The sequence below is a fragment of the Gymnoscopelus microlampas genome, assembly GCF_963454915.1.
Source record: "Gymnoscopelus microlampas genome assembly, chromosome: 15".
In the NCBI taxonomy this organism is placed as follows: domain Eukaryota; kingdom Metazoa; phylum Chordata; class Actinopteri; order Myctophiformes; family Myctophidae; genus Gymnoscopelus; species Gymnoscopelus microlampas.
Genome location: NC_139952.1, coordinates 19582035 through 19604937, shown reverse-complemented (window position 1 = coordinate 19604937; position 22903 = coordinate 19582035).

The window sequence follows — 22903 nt, the reverse complement described above, 5'->3', positions numbered from 1 at the left end:
TATGCTTAAATGGCTTTTTAATGCAAGATTTCGCACACAAATCAAATGATTTGAAAATAAGTCTTGTAAATATCCCCAATGTGAAAGAATGTGCTGAGAACCAACATGTTCCTAATGTCTATAGGAAAAAAGAGGACCTGTTTATCACAGAGGCACTTGACTGACTCGGAAATAGAGGACTGAATTTGTTGAAATGTTGCCCCTGATGTGTGCCTTGGGATATTTAGCTATGCACACTTCTCTGGGGCATGAGATGATCTGTTTACTGGGTTGTAAAAAGAACAGGAGCACTCAAAAAATGTGGAGGAGAGGATAAAAGGTTAATATGCAGATTATTATATAAAGCACGAGAACTGAACCCGATCACTCCCTGATGAAGACCATGACACTTGTGTGACGGCCTAAAGTCCACCTACACTACAGATGGACTTTTGGTCAAATTGACCTTTTTTTCCTGTGTTATCATTGGCCACTGTCTCCCCTCTGGGCACCACACGTCCTAACACCTTCTTCCCCACGCAGCGGGGATACCATAGTCTTATAAATATTATTTCAATCCCACTCACATCTCACAGGTATACTACGCTTCATTTGGCTTAGAGACAGAAAACTAAATCTGATATATAACTTCAGTTACACGTATTAACCTTTCAAAAAAATACAAACATATACCACACAATAGTAGTCACTACAACACTCACTTCTACTGTACAGTATGTCACAGGAGCAATCCATATGAATTCAACAGTTAAAGCATTATTCCTTTTCACATTGGCAAAGTAATCACCGAAAATCATTATTCAATATACCAACAGTCACACAAAAGTTCTACATCCAGTCCAGTGCTTTTCTATACCGTACATACAACATACCATCATGTCAACAAAATGTTTCCCTCAATACAACAGTCACAACAGGACTCCTAAAATAATGCTATACTATGGTATTATGAAAACATGGCATCTGTGTCTACCTAACATGCTATCTAGATTACATTTTAGCCTTTGCATAATCCTGCAAGGTCGTCAAGGCTATAGGCAAGTGCTACAGGCTTTTTAGACAAGTAAACGTACAACCCATACAGTAAACAGATCACGTCATGCCCCAGAGAAGTGTACATCTAACTATATAAATGGCGACCAACTTCCGCACCCTCGGTGTCCACACCCCACAGCTCTGTTATCGACTAAACAACGCACCGCCAGACCACATGTCGGCAACTGACTCGCCACGGCGGCCGCGCTGAATTTACGCCTCGCGTAGGGGACATCTCACTGCTAACTACACCTTTTCCACCGCGCAACATAATTAATTCTACTCACCAAATGTCGGACAAAACGGAAGGGGAGGCAGCTTCGTACCGTTTACCGTGCGCACGACCTCATCACCACAACAGCACGCAGCCGCTGCGGGGGTTTTTTCCTTTTTTTCCAAACTTTTTTTTTGGTCACCATTTTCTCCAGGCACCATTTCTGGTGTAACGTCGGGTGTTTCTTTTCACCAGCCAATCACCTTTCACGTTGCCACGTCCGTTGCCACGTCGCGCTGACGTACGCTAAACAAGCGCTGCCGTGCGCACAATGCAAACGAGCCCAAAGGCGCGCAAAAATAAGCCGACCATTGCTTAGACACAAAGTCAGACCTGGCAACGCAGCCTACGCCAATCATGTGTGAGAGATCTACAAGCTATGGGGCAGAGACGCCACCGTATCTTAGCAACAACTACAGCGCACACTCTCATTGGTCGTGTCACGCTAAAAGCAGTCTCCAGACAATGGCATCGCAGACAGCTTGCTAGTTGCTACTGCTGTAGCCATCACAGGCAGTTGCAGCACGACGGACAGGGCGCTGTGATAGCTGCCATGTCGCTAACGCTAACCTGCTTGTCATGCCTGCAGCGGCTGTGCAATCACTTTGTCAACAATGCACGTTCGTGTGGTGAATGTCTATATTGCTGCTCAGTTCGTCCATTGTAGATGGTGTATGTTTGTGTGTGTCTTCTGGAGAACTATGTAGCTCCACAGCAACTACAGTAACTAACGTAATGGCAGGACCGCCCCGTGCAACGCATGTTTGCCTGCATTATGGTCATGTACTAATTTCAGATAATTTCGCTCCGATTACAGCAGTGTTTATCAACCCTTTCACGCCGCCCCCCCCCCCCCCCCCCCAAATACACGTACTTGATCTGGGACCCCCCCCATTCTGTTTGACTCCGTTCCACAAGTAAATATTGTGAAAATAGCCGATCTACAAGCTCGAAACGCCTCACGTTGAGAGGCTTTGTAAGCTTGGAGATCGGCTATTTTCTACATGATTGCCTCTTTCTTACATTCTTTGCCAATGTGGCCCATGTTTTCATAGCATAGTTTATTGACTACTTCTGTTGCAGAAATGGCCATTTCCTTTACTTTCGGTTTTTTATTGTCTCCGCCAGGCCGAAAGGCATGGCGCAAGACTATGTTTCACCCCCTGTCCGTCCGTCTGTGATAGCTAATCTCTCACATCGTTGACTTGATCGCAGCAAAATAACAGCCAGATGTGGAGAGTCAGTGAGAGCTGGATAAACGACATACAATGTGTCAAAAGGAGTCTGTACGGCTGTCGATAAATGAACACATGACGTCGGTGGGAGAGGAGATATTGTGTCTTTTGGACAAACAGCAGCGTGGTGCTGATGTTTGTTGTGTGCAGCAGCTTAATGTCAGAGTGTTTGTGTTGGAGCGCCTCAGTGCGGCTGCAGAGTTCATGTGCAACCTCTTCCAGAGAGACACAGAGACACTAGAAACTCTGCTGGGGAAAAAAAACACTGCTGGGCATTGACTTTCCTATGGACATTGATCTACACACTGCAGGTATATCTGCTACACACACAACATCAAACTACACACTGCAGGTATGATGCAGCGTTTGCATTACAGCCAGCATGCCAGCGTAGTTCCCATATGGTTTCAAGGTGGGCTAAACCATATGGACCCCATGTCAGCAATGTCAGCGGCAGCCACTTCAGTCCCAACTGCGATGCCCATGCAGGCTATAAGTAGCTTCTACCTGGCCCTTAGGTGGGCCCCAACTAGCCATGTTTATGTGGGACCAAGGCGGGTCCTAACTGGGTTTGCCCATGCAGGCTTTAACTGGGTTCTACCTGGGCCCTAGGTGTACCCTAACCAACCACAGTGCAGTGCCCATCGCTCCAATTGTTGTGACGTCAGGGCTCTCAATACTGCACATTGGTGGAGGAGGAGGGGCCGCAGGGCGACCGCACACATCGCTGAACCAATGGTAGCCCACGGATGTTTCCTCTGTGGATTTACAATCTGCCCCTCTATGCCACATATCATCCGCACTACAGGGTCTTCACTGACCGAGCCACGGCCCCACTGACCCTCATGACGCTACGCCACTTAAACGTGCGGCAGCATGCGCTGGGTTTGTGCGGCAGCATGCGCTGGGTTGCCAGGTTTGCACAGCCTGCGCCAGAAACAAGCAACCACCTTCATGAAAAAAAAAAAAACACCGAAATGCTCCGCAATGTTCCAGGCGTGTCCCCGCGCGTCCCAACACTCCACAGGGGGTCAGTGGACCATCAGGGGGTCCGCGGACCCCCTGTGGACCCCCTGAAACATAACAAATATTATTTCTTCAAATTTTTTCCTTTTTCACAAAAACTTTTCCACAGTTTCACTCCGGCGATTTGGGTCCCCCCATATACACACGGCCACGCTGGGCCCCGTGCGCGGCTGGGGTTGAGGGGGGCGTAGCCCCCCGAAACTCTAGTAGTTAATATCACAAGGTATAACACACACCTGAGGTCATAGGCACCGATGCTGTGGGTGCGCCTTGTCATAAACACACACCTGAGGTGGTGCTCAGGGGTGCACTGGGCGCTCCGCGTGACACCACAGCGTTCTGCCAGTTTTCTGAACAAACATATCGTCGGTGTCCAGCCAGGACCAGCTAACTCCATTTTCAGTTTTTTTTTTTTTTTCATAAATCAAGGCTATTGAGCACCCTTTAGGTCTGTGTAAAATATCAAAACATTTGAACCAATGAAAAGTATTAAAAAGCGCCTCTGACGAAAACTCCCAACTCCATTGGATCCTCAAACTGTCTGTCAAAAACAAACAACTCCCCCCTCTCCTCTACAGCGCTGCTTTTCAACAGCATGAGTAGAGCGCGTTGCGCAGTGAACGAGGAGGAGGACCACGTAAACAAGCTCCCCGTAGTCTGTTAAAACTATGCAGTGTACCTGTTTATCAAACTTAGCACTGACGCTAATGTTATGAAAACAAGTAATTACATTTCTAAAATCTATTAAGTGTTTAATGAGGAGAGCAATGTGACAAGAAGAAAGGCGTTCATAGCATTTCTGTCGCGCTATTCTACTACCTCTTTGCAGAAGTTATTGTAATATTTAAAGTCCTGTTTATTATTGTAGGCCTATATAATAAGTGGCATGAAGCATCAGGGCATTAATTCACACGTTGTTGTGATGCATTGTGAGCTTGGAGATCCATTGTTAGCTTTTGAGAATTTGTACCCTTTTGAAACCTCTCCCTCAGCAGCGAGTGGAGCTACTGTTGTTTGGACACCTAACTCCACTTCAGCTTGATTTCTGCTCGTCTGAAACTGCTAACTCCACTTGCGCTGGGTAAAGTGTTGATTTACCCGCGATTTGGTTAAAGTGTTGATAATATAATGACACATGCAAGTATCTGACAATATATAAAGTCACTATACCAACTTTGATGAGGCAGTATTGCTTTGTTTTAAAAATATAAGGTTTTCTTCATTTCCTGAAAAACGTATATTTTGTTTTTGCGTTTCCTGAACAATGAGCGTTTTGGAGTTAGCAGTTTCTGGCTGGACAGCAGAGATATGTTGCTACCAGTGGTGTAAAGAACCAATTTGCAGTACTTTTACTTCTACTCAGGGGCAAATGTTGTACTTTTACTCTACTACAATTTTTTGAAAACTTTAGTTACTAGTTACTTTGTAGATTTTGATTATTATTACAAAACATACAGTAACCACTTCAACCCTATATACATTTCGGCCATTTGAAAATACCCGATCTACAAGCTCGATCTACAAGCCGATCTACAAGCTCACAATGCGTCGCTTCGTGACGCATTGTGAGCTTGTAGATCGGCATTCCTGTACAGTAGGCTACCCTTTGATTGTTTGTTATTCTGAAGGAAATGTGTTCAAACTCAACAGATTATTGACAAACCATTACGCACGCTGCATGCGTTCAATGCTCAAATGGTAATAGGTAATTTGTGTATTTGTGCAAGATGACCCAGCTGTAAAATGTGTATATTACTAATTATGTCCAATCCAAAATATCATGCTGTAAGTGTTAGGCTGCATTTACACACCTGCTTGTCATTAATGCTTAAAAATATCTATGACCATTATTTTTATCAGATGTCCATTTTAATCATGCCGGACATTGGGGCCACATCTCAATGAAATGAGAAACCACATCTGAGCCACTGTCTTGCAATCTTTATTTTGTGCCGCTTTTTTCCACTTAGGTGGTTTTCTTTTGGATTGTAGACATGCCATTTGCTGAATGTTCGCCCCAGAATAGGCATGCTAGGGTTCATGTGGTTAAATAAGTGAATGATAGAGATTGAATAATGTTTTTTGTTCCCTCTGTATGACATGTTCTATTCAAAAAAAGTTAGAGAATTTTTTCATTCTTTGGAACTATGGTTGGTGTCATTGAAGGCTGATAACTGGGACTATAAGCTACTACTTGGGAAGGGCTATCATGTTGAAATATTATCTAGATATATAGATCTTTTCAAAATACCAAACTAGAGTTTGCCACCTTGAGTGTCCCTGATTAGTGAAAATTCTGGCCTGGGCCCATGGACTATAAAGGGAAATTTAATGATTTGAATCGAATGATTTGAATCGAATGATTTGAAAATAAGTCTTGTAAATATCCCCAATTTGAAAGAATGTGCTGAGAACCAACATGTTCCTAATGTCTATAGGAAAAAAGAGGACCTGTTTATCACAGAGGCAAACTTGACTGACTCGGATATAGAGGACTGAATTTGCTGAAATGTTGCCCCTGGTGTGTCCCAGAACCCCTGAACCTTCTCCCTGCCATATCCCTCCCTTGGTCATACACTCCTCCTTTGTTTCAAATATTGTGAAGCACATGATAGGATTTTACATTTTCAGTTCACATACTTTTTTTTTTTACAGATCAGGTCTTTATATTGTTTTGAAAAGTAAAACTGAAATGTTCAAAAATACAACAGCCTCCGTCTGCCTTCTGGGTCCCCACTTTCCGTATACATTTAACTCATCTTACTTGATAAACTGATCATTCGGTCCTTCAAACTCTCTGTGTCATACAGTATGAAACAAACGCATTAGTTAATTTTGACTTGAGGTGTATACAAAGGTAAAACAAACCAAAATAATAAATAAAAAAAAGAAAAAGATACAGTACCATAGCACTAAGTGCTTGGCCCCCTAATGAAGACTAGATACAGTACCATAGAATTAAGTGCTTGGCCCCCTAATGAAGACTAGATATAGTACCATAGCATTAAGTGCTTGGCCCCCTAATGAAGACTAGATATAGTACCATAGCACTAAGTGCTTGGCCCCCTAATGAAGACTAGATACAGTACCATAGCAATAAGTGCTTGGCCCCCTAATGAAGCCTACATACAGTACCATAGCATTAAGTGCTTGGACCCCTAATGAAGACTAGATACAGTACCATAGCATTAAGTGCTTGGACCCCTAATGAAGACTAGATACAGTACCATAGCATTAAGTGCTTGGACCCCTAATGAAGACTAGATACAGTACCATAGCATTAAGTGCTTGGACCCCTAATGAAGACTAGATACAGTACCATAGCACTAAGTGCTTGGACCCCTAATGAAGACTAGATACAGTACCATAGCACTAAGTGCTTGGCCCCCTAATGAAGACTAGATACAGTACCATAGCACTAAGTGCTTGGCCCCCTAATGAAGACTACATACAGTAACTTGCCAAGTGTTTCCAAGTTGCCAAGAACAAAACATTTTGAGATGGGGGTCCGCGGCCAAATACATATATAAAAATGTTTTCTAAAGCCTAACAGTGTGTTGCTATATCATTGGTGCTCCAACTTTTCCATGTCAAGGACCCCCAAAATGATATGCATTTGGCCGCGGACCCCCATCTCAAAATATGTTGTTCCAGGGACCTCCAGAAGCACGGATCGGTTAAATATGTTCACTTTAAAACATACATAGGCCTGTTTCTATGTTCTTGACAGTCAGTGTGCCATACCAACATTACATTCAATCATTACACCATATCAAAATAAAAATATTTCCAACATTTGACTTACTCTTTTTTTTTTTTTTAAATCGGTTTAATGCTTACTTTATGCTCTGTTCTACGATGGTGTCGTGGGCTGAAAAAAGCAGATCTACAAGCCCACAAAGCGTCTCATTGTGAGCTACATTGTATAAACTAGTGCCATATTGCGTCATCTCTTTTTTAATATGTTGATAACTGAGTGAACACTGGATTTATTGACCACTTCCACTTGTTCTATTCATTTTGTCCACACGAGGGCGACAAAGAGTATTGAATAAAATACACTGTATTAGTTCAATGGATTTAGATCAATGTTATGTTTCAAACCCAGTCAGTCAGTCAGTCAGTCAGTCAGTCAGTCAGTCAGTCAGTGTTGCTTCGTTTCAGACGAATCTACCATTGCAAAAACAAATGATCTACGCAGTGATATTAGTCTGGCCACGCCAGGCTGAGTTAGTAAGTTAGTAAGTTAGTTAGTTTGTGAATTAGTGAGTTAGTCAGTATGTTTGTTAGTTAGTGAGTTAGTTAGTGAGTTAGTCAGTATGTTTATTAGTTAGTTAGTAAGTCTGTTTGTTTGTTAGTTAGTAAATTAGTTAGTTAGTCAATATGTTAGTAAGTTTGTCAGTTTGTCAGTTAGTTAGTTTGTTTTGGGAACAACATTAGTACCTCTAAAAATCAGTGTTTCCAAAACTGGGGTTTGGGACAGTGGTGTGTTCTAAGTTTTTTCGGAGGGTATACGATACGATGCGCGTGGTCGTGGGTATACACTCGCACGTTTTCAATGAAATGGTTATTAGACTGTATGCTTTCCCCCCAAAAAAATCTGGACTGTATACGGCATATACAGCGTGTAACGGTAGAACACACTACTGGTTTGGGACCCCCAGGGGGTCCCTAGATGATTAGCTTAATGGGCAACATTGTTTACTCACTCAGTAAACAAACCAACATACAGTATAAGCGTATACAGGGTATCTGCACATTTATAATGTTACAATTTAATGACAAAAGTAGTTCAGATGTGATTATTTTGGGGGGTACCTGTAAATTACTACACTTATAAATACACTTTTAACCTAAATGTAACCATCAGGACACCTCAGGGGCCTCAACCCCGTCCTAGTGAACCAGGAGTGCCATACCAGTGTCTTTTACCTCTTTGACTCATTTACAGGCAGTGGTGGAAACATTACTCAATTTCTTTACTTAAGTAAAAGTATCAATACTGCAATGTAGAAGTACTCTGTTGCAAGTAAAAGTCCGGAATTCAAAATGTACTAAAGTACCAAAAGTAGAAAGTACTCATTATGCAGAATGTCCCATTTCCCAAACTTTTCAAATGTATAAAATGCATAAAAATCTTTTGAAAATAGCAGATCTACAAGCTCACAATGCGTCGCATTGCGACGTCCATATAAATTATATCACAATATACTAAAGGTCATTTGTACAAAGTTTATCCGATGTATGGCACTCAGCTTTTGGAAGCAGAGTTTAAATCAGTGGTTCTTGGACTTTTTCGTGCCAAGGACCCCCAAATTGATACATATATATATATTTGGCCACTGACCCCCCCCCCCCCTAAAGAAAATGTTTTTTCAAAATCTAAAATTAAAATGATTGTACGTTTATCTACCAATTACACCTTCTATGTATGTAGATCTCCCTCGCACAGGGTTGTCAAGCAACCAACTTTAGCGGACACGACTCAAACAAGTGCTTTTTCAGATTTATTGATGATGTCTAAAACACACAACACTCACTCACACATCTAAACTCTACACTCTATTTGTTAGGTTGTAAACCTGCAAACAAACACAGAAAACAACACAACAACGAATATAGCTGCAAGCAGCGATAATATGGGGCCAGGAGAGAGAAAGAGAAATGATAATTCCTTTAACAGGTCAGTTCATGAAAGTCCTTGCAGTCTTGTTTCCAATGAGTGTCTGTGAGCAATTAGGGGTTAAGAGTCTTGCTCAGGGACAAATTTCATTTCATCGACACATTTGCTGACCTGGCCTGGAATCGTACCTGGGGCAACCAGAGTCTCTGGCTCCCTAACCACTCAGCTATGGCCACCCCTGAGAGAGAGAGAGAGAGAGAGAGAGAGAGAGAGAGAGAGAGAGAGAGAGAGAGAGAGAGACGGAATAGATTGAAGAGACATAGAGAGAGACAAATGGAATAGATTGAAGAGACAGAGAGAGAGACATGGAAACGGAATAGATTGAGTCATGTTTTTTGCATTTCAACTTAAATGAGTCTGCATCAAGTGAGGCTTGAACCGGCAACCTTACGGTCATGAAGCACTCTTAGGTAGCTGCAACACTACCTATAGTGCTATATCTTTGTCCAGGCTGATGTTGTCTGTTGAGGATCACAAACTCTTGCCTTCTGTCATGACCCAAGCCCCTGTTTCACTAACACTAAGATCACTCGTTCACAAACCATTTACCAATGAAGAAATTGTACATCTCCTCAGAACCAAAATTAGTGAAAGTAGCCGATCTACAAGCTCACAAACCATTAAAAGTTGTCAGATTGTACATTGGCTATTTTCACAATGAAGTATGTTATACATTGAAAAAACATACTCTCATTGCTATCTGAAAAGTTGTGAGATTGTAGATCAGCTGTATGTAAAAAACACTCAATTAAGTATTTCATGTTATCTTTAACAATTGCAGATGTATTCATTGATAGTCATGTTGTGTGAAATGCAACTTAGATGAAGTCTGCACCAAGTGAGGCTTGAACTGGTGACCTTCAGGTTGTGGGGCACACATTTAAGCGAGAAGCCACCAACAGACAAGAACCTGTGAAAAAGGAGATCACACAGATCATACAGTTTCACGCAAATAGCTGAAAAATCCTGGGTTTTTCAAACTGCTCAAGATTGCGGACAATCTAAGGGCGGTGCTTACTGGTCAACGTGATAGATGTGTTCCTCATTAGTCAAGGCACATGTGTAAGCAGGTCTAATGGCTGTCGGCCAAACGAGGCATGCCTTTTGCCTGTTTAAAGTTTCAATTTTCAAAAAATTGCTATAGCGCCCCCGTTTGACCAATTGGAGTAAGATTGGTTTCAGTGATATTTGGAATGGCCCTTTACATTTCTGCAAAGTTTTAAAGAATGGTAAGTCTGCATGTATGTGTTAGGGGCAGATGAATAATTGTCATAAAACTGCAATATTCATTGGCTCATTAAAGCTTCATTTTTTCACTTATGGAAGATATTTTGCAAACGTTTTTTGGTATAGGTCCAAAGTTCATGTGTAAAAAGTTTCGTGCAGATTACTCAAAAATCCCAGGAGGAGATAGGTTTTAACTGTTTTTCATATAATTCAAAATGGTGGGAGATCTAAAGGTCAGAGGTCAAAAGTCAGAGTGTGAAAGTTGTTCAGCATGAGGAGACGCATGTGTGCATCGAAGTTTCATGGCTGTAGGTGAAACAGGGCATGAGTTGTACCTGTTCAAAGTTGTCATTTTCAACTGAGTGCTATAGCGCCACCTTTTGACGAAAGATTGTGAGATTTATTTTTTGATCGTTTTTCATGACCATCTACCATATGGCCGAGTTTCATAAAAAGCGACTGCACGGTTCAGCCAGAACTGGCAAAAACGGCAGAAGAAGAAGAAGAAGAAGAAACGGAATAATGCCAATAACAATATGGGTCCATGCTGGAAGCCTGGCCCCATAATTACTGACATGAAATATAATATACATAAACTGCAATACTAACACCCACTGGGTGGCGCTAGAACCCTACATAAGCAGGTAATATGCATCAACAATTATAATAATAAGACTGACAGTGTACTGGAAGGTTCTACACAGATTCTTTCCCGGTTTTAATGGGTTAAATGGCCTGTCTTGGTTTAAAGCCCACTCACCACGACAAGGTGCAGGCCGAGAGTGGGGCACCCCCACCCCCCCTCTCTGTGGGGGGGGGGGGGGGTGCAAATCAACAATTGGGACAGGACAAAAACTCTGGCGAGACAAAATGAAACATATTACCAACAGAAGTACACATGTGTCACATAGATTACCAACTGCAAACAGACGTACACGGACGTCACAAAGATTGCAAACAGACGTACGCGGACATTTCCGGCCGCTAATTCGAAGGCATGACAATTACCAAATTCGAAAAAAATGCACCGAATACATTCTTCAAAAAGGATAATCATAACAGATTTACACAAACAACCTTTATCATGAAAATACTAAACTTAAGTGTCCACCTGGTCCGTGCAGGATCTATTCTTGCGGAAACCAGCTTGATGGCCTTGAGGTGTGGACACTTACATAGACAGGGTGGATGGATGGATAGGACACTTCGACCGACGGGATGGATGGATGGATAGGACACTTACATAGACGGGGTGGATGGATGGATAGGACACTTCGACATACGGGATTGATGGATGGATAGGACACTTCGATCAACGGGATGGATGGATGGATAGGACACTTCGACCGACGGGATGGATGGATGGATAGGACACTCCTCCACTCTGTGTCAGGAAATGTATTCCTACTGCTGTAGATCGCCATGCTGCATTATCATGCATAGTACATAATTACCTCAGTTATCAAACTGCAAGATTTTTGATTGAAGAAAACATTTGAATTCAGATCATAGTTTTACTGCAAAACATGGTGTTTTTCTGTGAAATGTTTTGAAAGGGAATCCCACAGCCTTCAGGTCTATGTCAACTTGCGCACTTCTTGAAGTGCGCATGGTACTTTATTTCCCTGCGTTTAACTTAAGGCAGAATTGCAGTCTTATGTGGTTGCTGTGCATCTGCCTCCAAGCACCACTTTATGTCGGGGGGGGGGGGGTGAATTTGCACTAACATTTAAATGAAAAATAAATATGAACCATTAAACCGTTGGTATTATCTGGTTACAAATGTCTTAACAGTTACCGGTTAACCATGAACATTTGGTTATTTTCTTTTGTTTTCATAGGCCTGTGGCCCCCGACCTCAATTCATTTAACAATTTTGGCCCCCTGTCTAATCTAGTTGAATGCCCCTGGTCTAGTACGTAGAGGCGTCTTCAGCACCTGGTCCAATCTGGGTCAAGAAAGAAAGAAAAATGCTCATTAGATTGTTCATAAAATAATATGATCATAAGTACCACATTCTGATTTTGGATTGTATAGTTACCTTGCCATGATGTAACTCCAAATGTGGGGGAGCAATCAAAAATAGTTGCTCCATTGGTTAGAAATTGATCATTCAAAATGCGCATCTCGTTGTTGATCAAGATCACCATGTTGATGAAATACATCAACATGGTGATCTTGATCTTGTTCTTCTTCGGGCAAGAAATTAAACTTAGATTAAAACGTAGATTGTCTTGATTAAAATGTAGCAGCGTCATGTGATTAGTGTGAACCGAACGAAATGACCAGGTCCAGGCCTGGATTTACAGAGGCTTATGTCTAAAAATATATTGAATGCAAATTCTCTCTCTCACACACACACACACACACACACACACACAAAATAACAGCCACAACACTACCAACATAGTCGTACTACAACCTGAAAAAAACATGTTAGGGTTAGGGTTACACTACCAACATAGTCGTACTACACCCTGAAAAAAACTACCTTGTAGATTCAACCTGAAAACAATAAATACATATACAATTGTCGATTCCACAACCTGGAAAAAAAAGCAGCAGAGCAACATCTTTAACCACATCAGCACACATACGACTCAATCAGCATCCAACATGCATACGCCACAAGCACCATCCAACAGACTGCAGCATGAAGCAACTGCAGCATCCAGCAAAGGAAAAGGAAACATTAGTTCCTAAAATTAGGTCCTACTATGAGGTGTCTTCAGAGGAAACCCCCGCCGGACGGAGGTCTTTGGCGGAGACCACCAGTGGAGACCACCGTAGTCGACAGAAATCTGATCGAGCAGCAATCGAGCCACAGTGGAGGTCCACCTAAGACCAGGGTCAACCGCACGGAGGAATCCCCCCCCCAGGCATAGAGAGATCTCCATCTCTCTTCTGGGCATTTAGGGCACAAGAAGAAATCTCAGCACAGTCTGTGTCTCCACTCTGAGAAAGAAAGAAAGAAAGAAAGAAAGAAAGAAAGAAAGAAAGAAAGAAAGAAAGAAAGAAAGAAACAAAAACACAAACAAACAAACAAACAATTAATTCAAGTGACCGAGAGCCAGATATACGTATACTAGAGTTTCGGGGGGCTACGCCCCCCTCAACCCCAGCCGCGCACGGGGCTTTGCTTTGTTGGTCCCTCCGTGTCCCTGTGTCTGTATCCGTGTAGCTGCAGCACAGAGTAGTGGGCAGTATAGATGGGGATTATGGCTGTTAGAGGCATGTACGCGCACGGGGCCCGCGTGGGCGTGTGTATATGGGGGTAGACAAATTGTCTAAGTAACATTTGCAAAAAGGGAAAAAAAAAGAAATTGTAAGAAAGTGTAATGTAAAAGTTACAAAATGATGAAAAATAAGTAGAAGAAATTATATTTTGTATGTTTCGCGGACCACCAGGGGGTCCGCGGACCCCCTGGTGGTCCGCGCGGAAATCGTGGGATGAAAATTTCCAAAAGGAAAAAAAAAAAAAAAAAAAAAAAATATGAAGGTGGTTGCTTGTTTTTCTGAAAGCTGGCGAATGGCAGCCCTTTCTGCAAGATTGCGGCCGCCTGGTGTTGTTGTGAGTACGTGTATTTGGGGGGGGGGGGGGGCTACATAGTTCTCCAGAAGACACACACAAACATACACCATCTACAATGGACGAACTGAGCAGCAATATAGACATTCACCACACGAACGTGCATTGTTGACAAAGTGATTGCACAGCCGCTGCAGGCATGACAACCAGGTTAGCGTTAGCGACATGGCAGCTATCACAGCGCCCTGTCCGTCGTGCTGCAACTGCCTGTGATGGCTACAGCAGTAACAGCAAGCTGTCTGCGATGCCATTGTCTGGAGACTGCTCTTAGCGTGACACGACCAATGAGAGTGAGCGCTGTAGTTGTTGCTAAGATACGGTGGCGTCTCTGCCCCATAGCTTGTAGATCTCTCACACATGATTGGCGTAGGCTGCGTTGCCAGGTCTGACTGTGTGTGTAAGCAATGGTCGGCTTATTTTTGCGCGCCTTTGGGCTCGTTTGCATTGTGCGCACGGCAGCGCTTGTTTAGCGTACGTCAGCGCGACGTGGCAACGGACGTGGCAACGTGAAAGGTGATTGGCTGGTGAAAAGAAACACCCGACGTTACACCAGAAATGGTGCCTGGAGAAAATGGTGACCAAAAAAAAAGTTTGGAAAAAAAGGAAAAAACCCCCGCAGCGGCTGCCTGGTGTTGTGGTGATGAGGTCGTGCGCACGGTAAACGGTACGAAGCTGCCTCCCCTTCCGTTTTGTCCGACATTTGGTGAGTAGAATTAATTATGTTGCGCGGTGGAAAAGGTGTAGTGAACAGTGAGATGTCCCCTACGCGAGGCGTAAATTCAGTGCGGCCGCCGTGGCGAATCAGTAGGCGACATGTGGTCTGGCGGTGCGTTGTTTATCCGATAACAGAGCTGTGGGGTGTCACCACCGAGGGTGCGGAAGTTGCTCGCCATTTATATAGTTAGATAGTATCCTGTCACAACATACTGTACACAACCTAGTGTATCAAGTCAAACTTTATTTTTAGAGCACATTTCAGCTATTGTGTATTTAGAGGGCATTCAGATTCACACACACACACACACACACACACACACACACACACACACACACACACACACACACACACACACACACACACACACACACACACACACACACACACACACAGGGTATCTACACAGGGTATCTGCACATTTATAAAGTAACAATTTAAGGACTTTTAAGACTTTTTTAATTCCTCTAAAATGACAAATAAAAATAAAATAATAATAATTACTGCATCCAAAGTAACCAAATCAGTGTCATTTTTAGATGATTAAAAAATAGCAGATCTACAAGCTCATAGCGCGGCACCGAGTGCGCACTATGAGCTTGTAGATCTACTGTTTTTGAAAAATCTTGAACATTTTAGAAGATCTTTGAATATATATATATATATATATATATATATATATATATATATATATATATATTTTTTTTTTTTAAGCAAACATTTGTAACTCAACTCTTTGCTTTGGGGGATTCTACAAATGTCTTCTAAATCCTAACAGTTTTTTGAAAAATGTATGTTTCTATATCAGTGGTTCTCAAGGACCCGCAAAATGATATGTATTTGGCCGCGGACCCCCATCTCAAAACGTGTTGTTCCAGGGAGCCCCCAGAAGCAAAAAATTGACTTTTCGCTTTAAAAAAATATACATATTCAAAGATTTGACAAATTTTCACAATTTCTTTTTCAAAAATAGCAGATCTACAAGGTCATAGTGTGGCACTCGGTGCCGCACTATGACTACCTTGTACCTTGTACATCTGCTGTTTTTGAATAGCCAAAGAAATCTTAAAATGACACTGATGCGTTCCCGGATTGAATGGGTTGACTCAACTATGGCCAACTAAGGCCCGGGAGTTATCTACACAATTACTCTTAATCATAAAGGAATTTCCAAACAGATCCCACTATATCATACACAGGCCCAATTCATTCACAAAGCAGTGGTTCTCAAACTTTTTCATGTCAAGGACCCCCAAAATGTTATGTATTTGGCCGCGGACCCCCATCTCAAAATATTTTGTTCCAGGGACCTCCAGAAGCTCGGATCGGTTAAATATGTTCACTTTAAAACATACATAGGCCTGTTTCTATGTTCTTGACAGTCAGTGTGCCATACCAACATTACATTCAATCATTACACCATATCAAAATGAAAATATTTCCAACATTTGACTTACTCTTTTTTTTTTCTTAAAATCGGTTTAATGCTTACTTTATGCTCTGTTCTGGACCCCCATCTCAAAATATTTTGTTCCAGGGACCCCCGGAAGCGAAGAATTGAGTTACAAATGTTCGCTTTAACAAAAATTATATTCAAAGATTTGCACAAATATTCATGATTTTTCTAAAATAGCAGATCTACAAGCTCATAGTGCGGAACTCGGTGCCGCGCTATGAGCTTGTATATCTGCTATTTTTGAATAGCCAAAGTATAAAAGGCTATAGTGGTTACAAATAAAATGATTGTGATTCTATATTAACACATTTTGCTGGGGACCCCCTGGAACCCCCCGCACTTTGAGAACCAACGCTTTCCCAATCAACAGGATTACCCTACCAGCTCTGCAGAGGAGAGACAGGTGACCCACACATCATTTAACTTCCTCAGAGGGTCAACAGCCTCAATAAACACATTTAAAACCCTTTTGTCCTTGTGTGTTACTTTAAAAATGTCATTATGTACACAGAGGAAACAATGCAACACAATTGATCTGTCACTTCCAAACCAGCTGGTGATTAGTCATTTGACTCAGCTGTGTGTGTGTGTGTGTGTGTGTGTGTGTGTGTGTGTGTGTGTGTGTGTGTGTGTGTGTGTGTGTGTGTGGTGTTGGCGTCAAGGTGTTGGCATCAAAATGTACTTTAAAACCCTTTAAGACCTAGAACGCATCTGTACCATTTTTAGATTTGAGCTAAAAAGCTTTATTTTACACTTAGGCTATTCAAAAATAGCAGATCTACAAGTTCATAGCTGAGTGCCGCGCTATGAGCTTGTATATCTGCTATTTTTGAAAAATCGTGAAAATGTGTGCAAATCTTTGAATGTATATTTTTTTAAAGCGAACATTTTTAACTCAAATCTTTGCTTCTGGGACCCCCGGGAACAAAATATTTTGAGATGGGGGTCCGTGGCTAAATACATATAATTTTGGGGGTCCTTGACATGAAACAGATTGAGCACCACTGATATAGAAACATACGTTTTTCAGAATATTATAGAATAGGGATTTAGGAGACATGTAGAATCGGCTTCAGGTCTTAATGGGTAAAGTCCCAAAAGTAGAAAGTACTCATTATGCAGAATGTCCTGTTTCACAAGTTTTCAAATGGATACAAATCTTTTGAAAATAGCAGATCTACAAGCTCACAATGTGTCGCATCACGACGCATTGTGAGCTTGTAGATCTGCCATTTTCAAATGGCCGAAATGGCTGAAGTGTTTAATATATGTTTAGTAATAATCAAAATCTACAAAGTAACTAGTAACTTAAGTTTGCAAATAGTAGTGGAGTAAAAGTACAATAGTTGTCTCTTGGATGTAGTAGAGTAAAGTAAAAGTACTGCAAATTGGAAATATTATATATATATATGTATAAGTAAAGAAAAAAAGAAAAACTCACACAGAATTCTTAGGTAGCTTCACCAGATAACCTCTGTGTAGTCATTAGAGCTGGATGTTCTGGTAGGATGTTATACTGTGAGAACCTCAGTCTTCTGGGCATTTAGGGCACAAGAATGACCTCAGCACAGTCTGTGTCTCCACTCTGAGAAACAAAGAAAGAGAGACAGAAAGAAAGAAAGAAAGAAAGAAAGAAAGAAAGAAAGAAAGAAAGAAAGAAAGAAATAATTCATTAAAGTGAGGGAACATACACAGCCTAGTGTATTGGTTCTCAAAGTGGGGTCAGGGGTCCCCCAGGGGTCCTTGAGGGAGTTCCAGGGGGTCAGAGGGCCAGCTAAATGATAGATTAAGAACAAATGGACCCTTATGGGTCTGTAACTCTGACAGTGTACAAATGTAACCAAATGGACCCTTATGGGTCTGTAACTCTGAGTGTACAAATGTAACCAAATTGATCCTTATGGGTCTGTAACTGAGTGTACAAATGTAACCAAATGGACCCTTATGGGTCTGTAACTGAGTGTACAAATGTAACCAAATGGACCCTTATGGGTCTGTAACTGAGTGTACAAATGTAACCAAATGCACCCTTATGGGTCTGTAACTGAGTGTACAAATGTAACCAAATGGGGTGCATTTCGCCTTTCCGACGTGTCGCCTTTCCGACGTTAACCCCAGTCTCTGTGGGGGGGGGGGGTGCAAATCAACAATTGGGACAGGACAAAAACCCTGGCGAGACAAATTGAAACATGTTACCAACAGAAGTACACATGTGTCACATAGATTACCAACTGCAAACAGACGTACACGGACGTCACAAAGATTGCAAACAGACGTACACGGACATTTCCGGCCGATAATTCGAAGGCATGACAATTACCATTTTTTTTTTTTAAATGCAGCCGAATACATTCTTCAAAAAGGATAATCATAACAGATTTACACAAACAACCTTTATCATGAAAATACTAATCTTAAGTGTCCACCTGGTCCGTGCAGGATCTATTCTTGCGGAAACCAGCTTGATGGCCTTGAGGTGTGGACACTTGAGGGTGGATGGATGGATAGGACACTTCGACCGACGGGATGGATGGATGGATAGGACACTTACATAGACGGGGTGGATGGATGGATAGGACACTTCGACATACGGGATTGATGGATGGATAGGACACTTCGACCGACGGGATGGATGGATGGATGGATAGGACACTTCGACAGACGGGGTGGATGGATGGATAGGACTCTTCGACCGACGGGGTGGATGGATGGATAGGACACTTCGACAGACGGGATGGATGGATGGATAAGAAACTTCGACAAACGGGACGGATGGATAGGACACTTCGACAGACAGGATGGATGGATGGATAGGACACTTCGACCGACGGGATGGATGGATGGATGGATAGGACACTTTGACAGACGGCGTGGATGGATGGATAGGACACTTCGACAGACGGGGTGGATGGATGGATAGGACACTTCGACAGACGGGGTGGATGGATGGATAGGACACTTCGACCGACGGGGTGGATGGATGGATAGGACACTTCGACAGACGGGATGGATGGATGGATAAGAAACTTCGACAAACGGGACGGATGGATAGGACACTTCGACAGACAGGATGGATGGATGGATAGGACACTTACATAGACGGGGTGGATGGACACTTCGACCGACGGGATGGATGGATGGATAGGACACTTCGACAGACGGGATGGATGGATAGGACACTTCGACCGACGGGATGGATGGATGGATAGGACACTTACATAGACGGGGTGGATGGATGGATAGGACACTTCGACCGACGGGATGGATGGATGGATAGGACACTTCGACCGACGGGATGGATGGATGGATAGGACACTTCGACAGACGGGATGGATGGATGGATAGGACACTTCAACCGACGGGATGGATGGATGGATAGGACACTTCGACAGACGGGATGGATGATAGGACACTTCGACCGATGGGATGGATGGATGGATAGATGGATAGGACACTTCGACAGACGGGATGGATGGATAGGACACTTCGACCGACGGGATGGATGGATAGGAAACTTCGACCGACGGGATGGATGGATAGGACACTTCGACCAACGGGATGGATGGATGGATAGGACACTTCGACCAACGGGATGGATGGATAGGACACTTTGACCGACGGGATGGATGGATGGATAGGACACTTCGACAGACGGGATGGATGGATGGATAGGACACTTCGACAGACGGGATGGATGGGACACTTCAACCGACGGGGTGGATTGATAGGACACTTCATCAGAAGGGATGGATGGATGGATAGGACACTTCGACAGACGGGATGGATGGATGGATAGGACACTTAGACAGACGGATGGATGGATAGGACACTTCGACAGACGGGATAGATGGATAGGACACTTCGACAGACGGATGGATGGATAGGACACTTCGACAGACTGGATGGATGGATAGGACACTTCGACAGACGGGATGGATGGATTGATAGGACACTTCGACAGACGGGATGGATGGATAGGACACTTCGACAGACGGGATGGATGGATAGGACACTTCGACAGACGGATGGATGGATAGGACACTTCGACAGACTGGATGGATGGATAGGACACTTCGACAGACGGGATGGATGGATAGGACACTTCGACAGACGGGATGGATGGATGGATAGGACACTTCGACAGACGGGATGGATGGATAGGACACTTCGACAGACGGGATGGATGGATGGATAGGACACTTCGACAGACGGGGTGGATGGATGGATAGGACACTTCGACAGACGAGATGGATGGATGGATAGGACACTTTGACAGACTGGGTGGATGGATGGATAGGACACTTCGACAGACGGGATGGATGGATAGGACACTTCGACAGACGGGATGGATGGATGGATAGGACACTTTGACAGACGGGGTCGATGGATGGATAGGACACTTCGACAGACGAGATGGATGGATGGATAGGACACTTTGACAGACTGGGTGGATGGATGGATAGGACACTTCGACAGACGGGATGGATGGATAGGACACTTCGACCGACGGGATGGATGGATGGATAGGACACTTCGACCGACGGGATGGATGGATGGATGGGACACTTCGACAGACGGGATGGATGGATGGATAGGACACTTTGACCGACGGGGTGGATTGAAAGGACACTTCATCAGACGGGATGGATGGATGGATAGGACACTTCGACAGACGGGATGGATGGATGGATAGGACACTTCGACAGACGGGATGGATGGATAGGACACTTCGACAAACGGGATGGATGGATAGGACACTTTGACCGACGGGATGGATGGATAGGACACTTCGACCGACGGGATGGATGGATGGATAGGACACTTCGACCGACAGGATGGATGGATGGTTAGGACACTTCGACCGACGGGATGGATGGATGGATAGGACACTTCGACCAACAGGATGAATGGATGGAAAGGACACTTCGACAGACAGGATGGATGGATGGATAGGACACTTCGACAGACAGGATGGATGGGACACTTCGACCGACGGGGTGGATTGATAGGACACTTCATCAGACGGGATGGATGGATGGATAGGACACTTCGACAGACGGGATGGATGGATGGATAGCACACTTCGACAGACGGATGGATGGATAGGACACTTCGACAGACGGATGGATGGATAGGACACTTCGACAGACTGGATGGATGGATAGGACACTTCGACAGACGGGATGGATGGATAGGACACTTCGACAGACGGGATGGATGGATAGGACACTTCGACAGACGGGATGGATGGATAGGACACTTCGACAGACGGGATGGATGGATAGGACACTTCGACAGACGGGATGGATGGATGGATAGGACACTTTGACAGACGGGGTCGATGGATGGATAGGACACTTCGACAGACGAGATGGATGGATGGATAGGACACTTTGACAGACTGGGTGGATGGATGGATAGGACACTTCGACAGACGGGATGGATGGATAGGACACTTCGACCGACGGGAAGGATGGATGGATAGATGGATAGGATACTTCGACAGACGGGATGGATGGATAGGACACTTCGACCGACGGGATGGATGGATGGATGGGACACTTCGACAGACGGGATGGATGGATGGATAGGACACTTTGACCGACGGGGTGGATTGAAAGGACACTTCATCAGACGGGATGGATGGATGGATAGGACACTTCGACAGACGGGATGGATGGATGGATAGGACATTTCGACAGACGGGATGGATGGATAGGACACTTCGACAAACAGGATGGATGGATAGGACACTTTGACCGACGGGATGGATGGATAGGACACTTCGACAGACGGGATGGATGGATAGGACACTTCGACAGACGGGATGGATGGATGGATAGGACACTTCGACCGACGGGATGGATGGATGGTTAGGACACTTCGACCGACGGGATGGATGGATGGATAGGACACTTCGACCAACGGGATGGATGGATGGAAAGGACACTTCGACAGACAGGATGGATGGATGGATAGGACACTTCGACAGACGGGATGGATGGGACACTTCGACCGACGGGGTGGATTGATAGGACACTTCATCAGACGGGATGGATGGATGGATAGGACACTTCGACAGACGGGATGGATGGATGGATAGCACACTTCGACAGACGGATGGATGGATAGGACACTTCGACAGACGGGATGGATGGATAGGACACTTCGACAGACGGGATGGATGAACAGACGTAAACAGATATTATATATTACATTATAAACAGAAGTAAATACATATTACATATATTACACATATTAAAATATATTACAAACATAAGTGAGACTCAGGCTTCTTCTTCTTTCGTTTATCATCATTAGATGTCCAGCTCAATGTCGTGCAGCCACGCCCTCATCTCGGGTCAAACATCAAAGAGGCCGGCCTCCGGTGGTGGTCTGTAGAGGACACAGAGGTGATTATGTGATCGGCAGATCGGCAGGGTTCTGGATACAGGGCTGCAGGCTCTGGATACAAAGTTATGGATACAGGGTTCTGGATACGGGGCTGCAGAGGACGCTGCAGAGACCAATCAGTCATCATTCCCACAAACTGGTAGTTCCTCATCATTGCTGACAGACGGGATGGATGGATGGATAGGACACTTCGACCGACGGGATGGATGGATAGGACACTTCGACCGACGGGATGGATGGATGGATAGG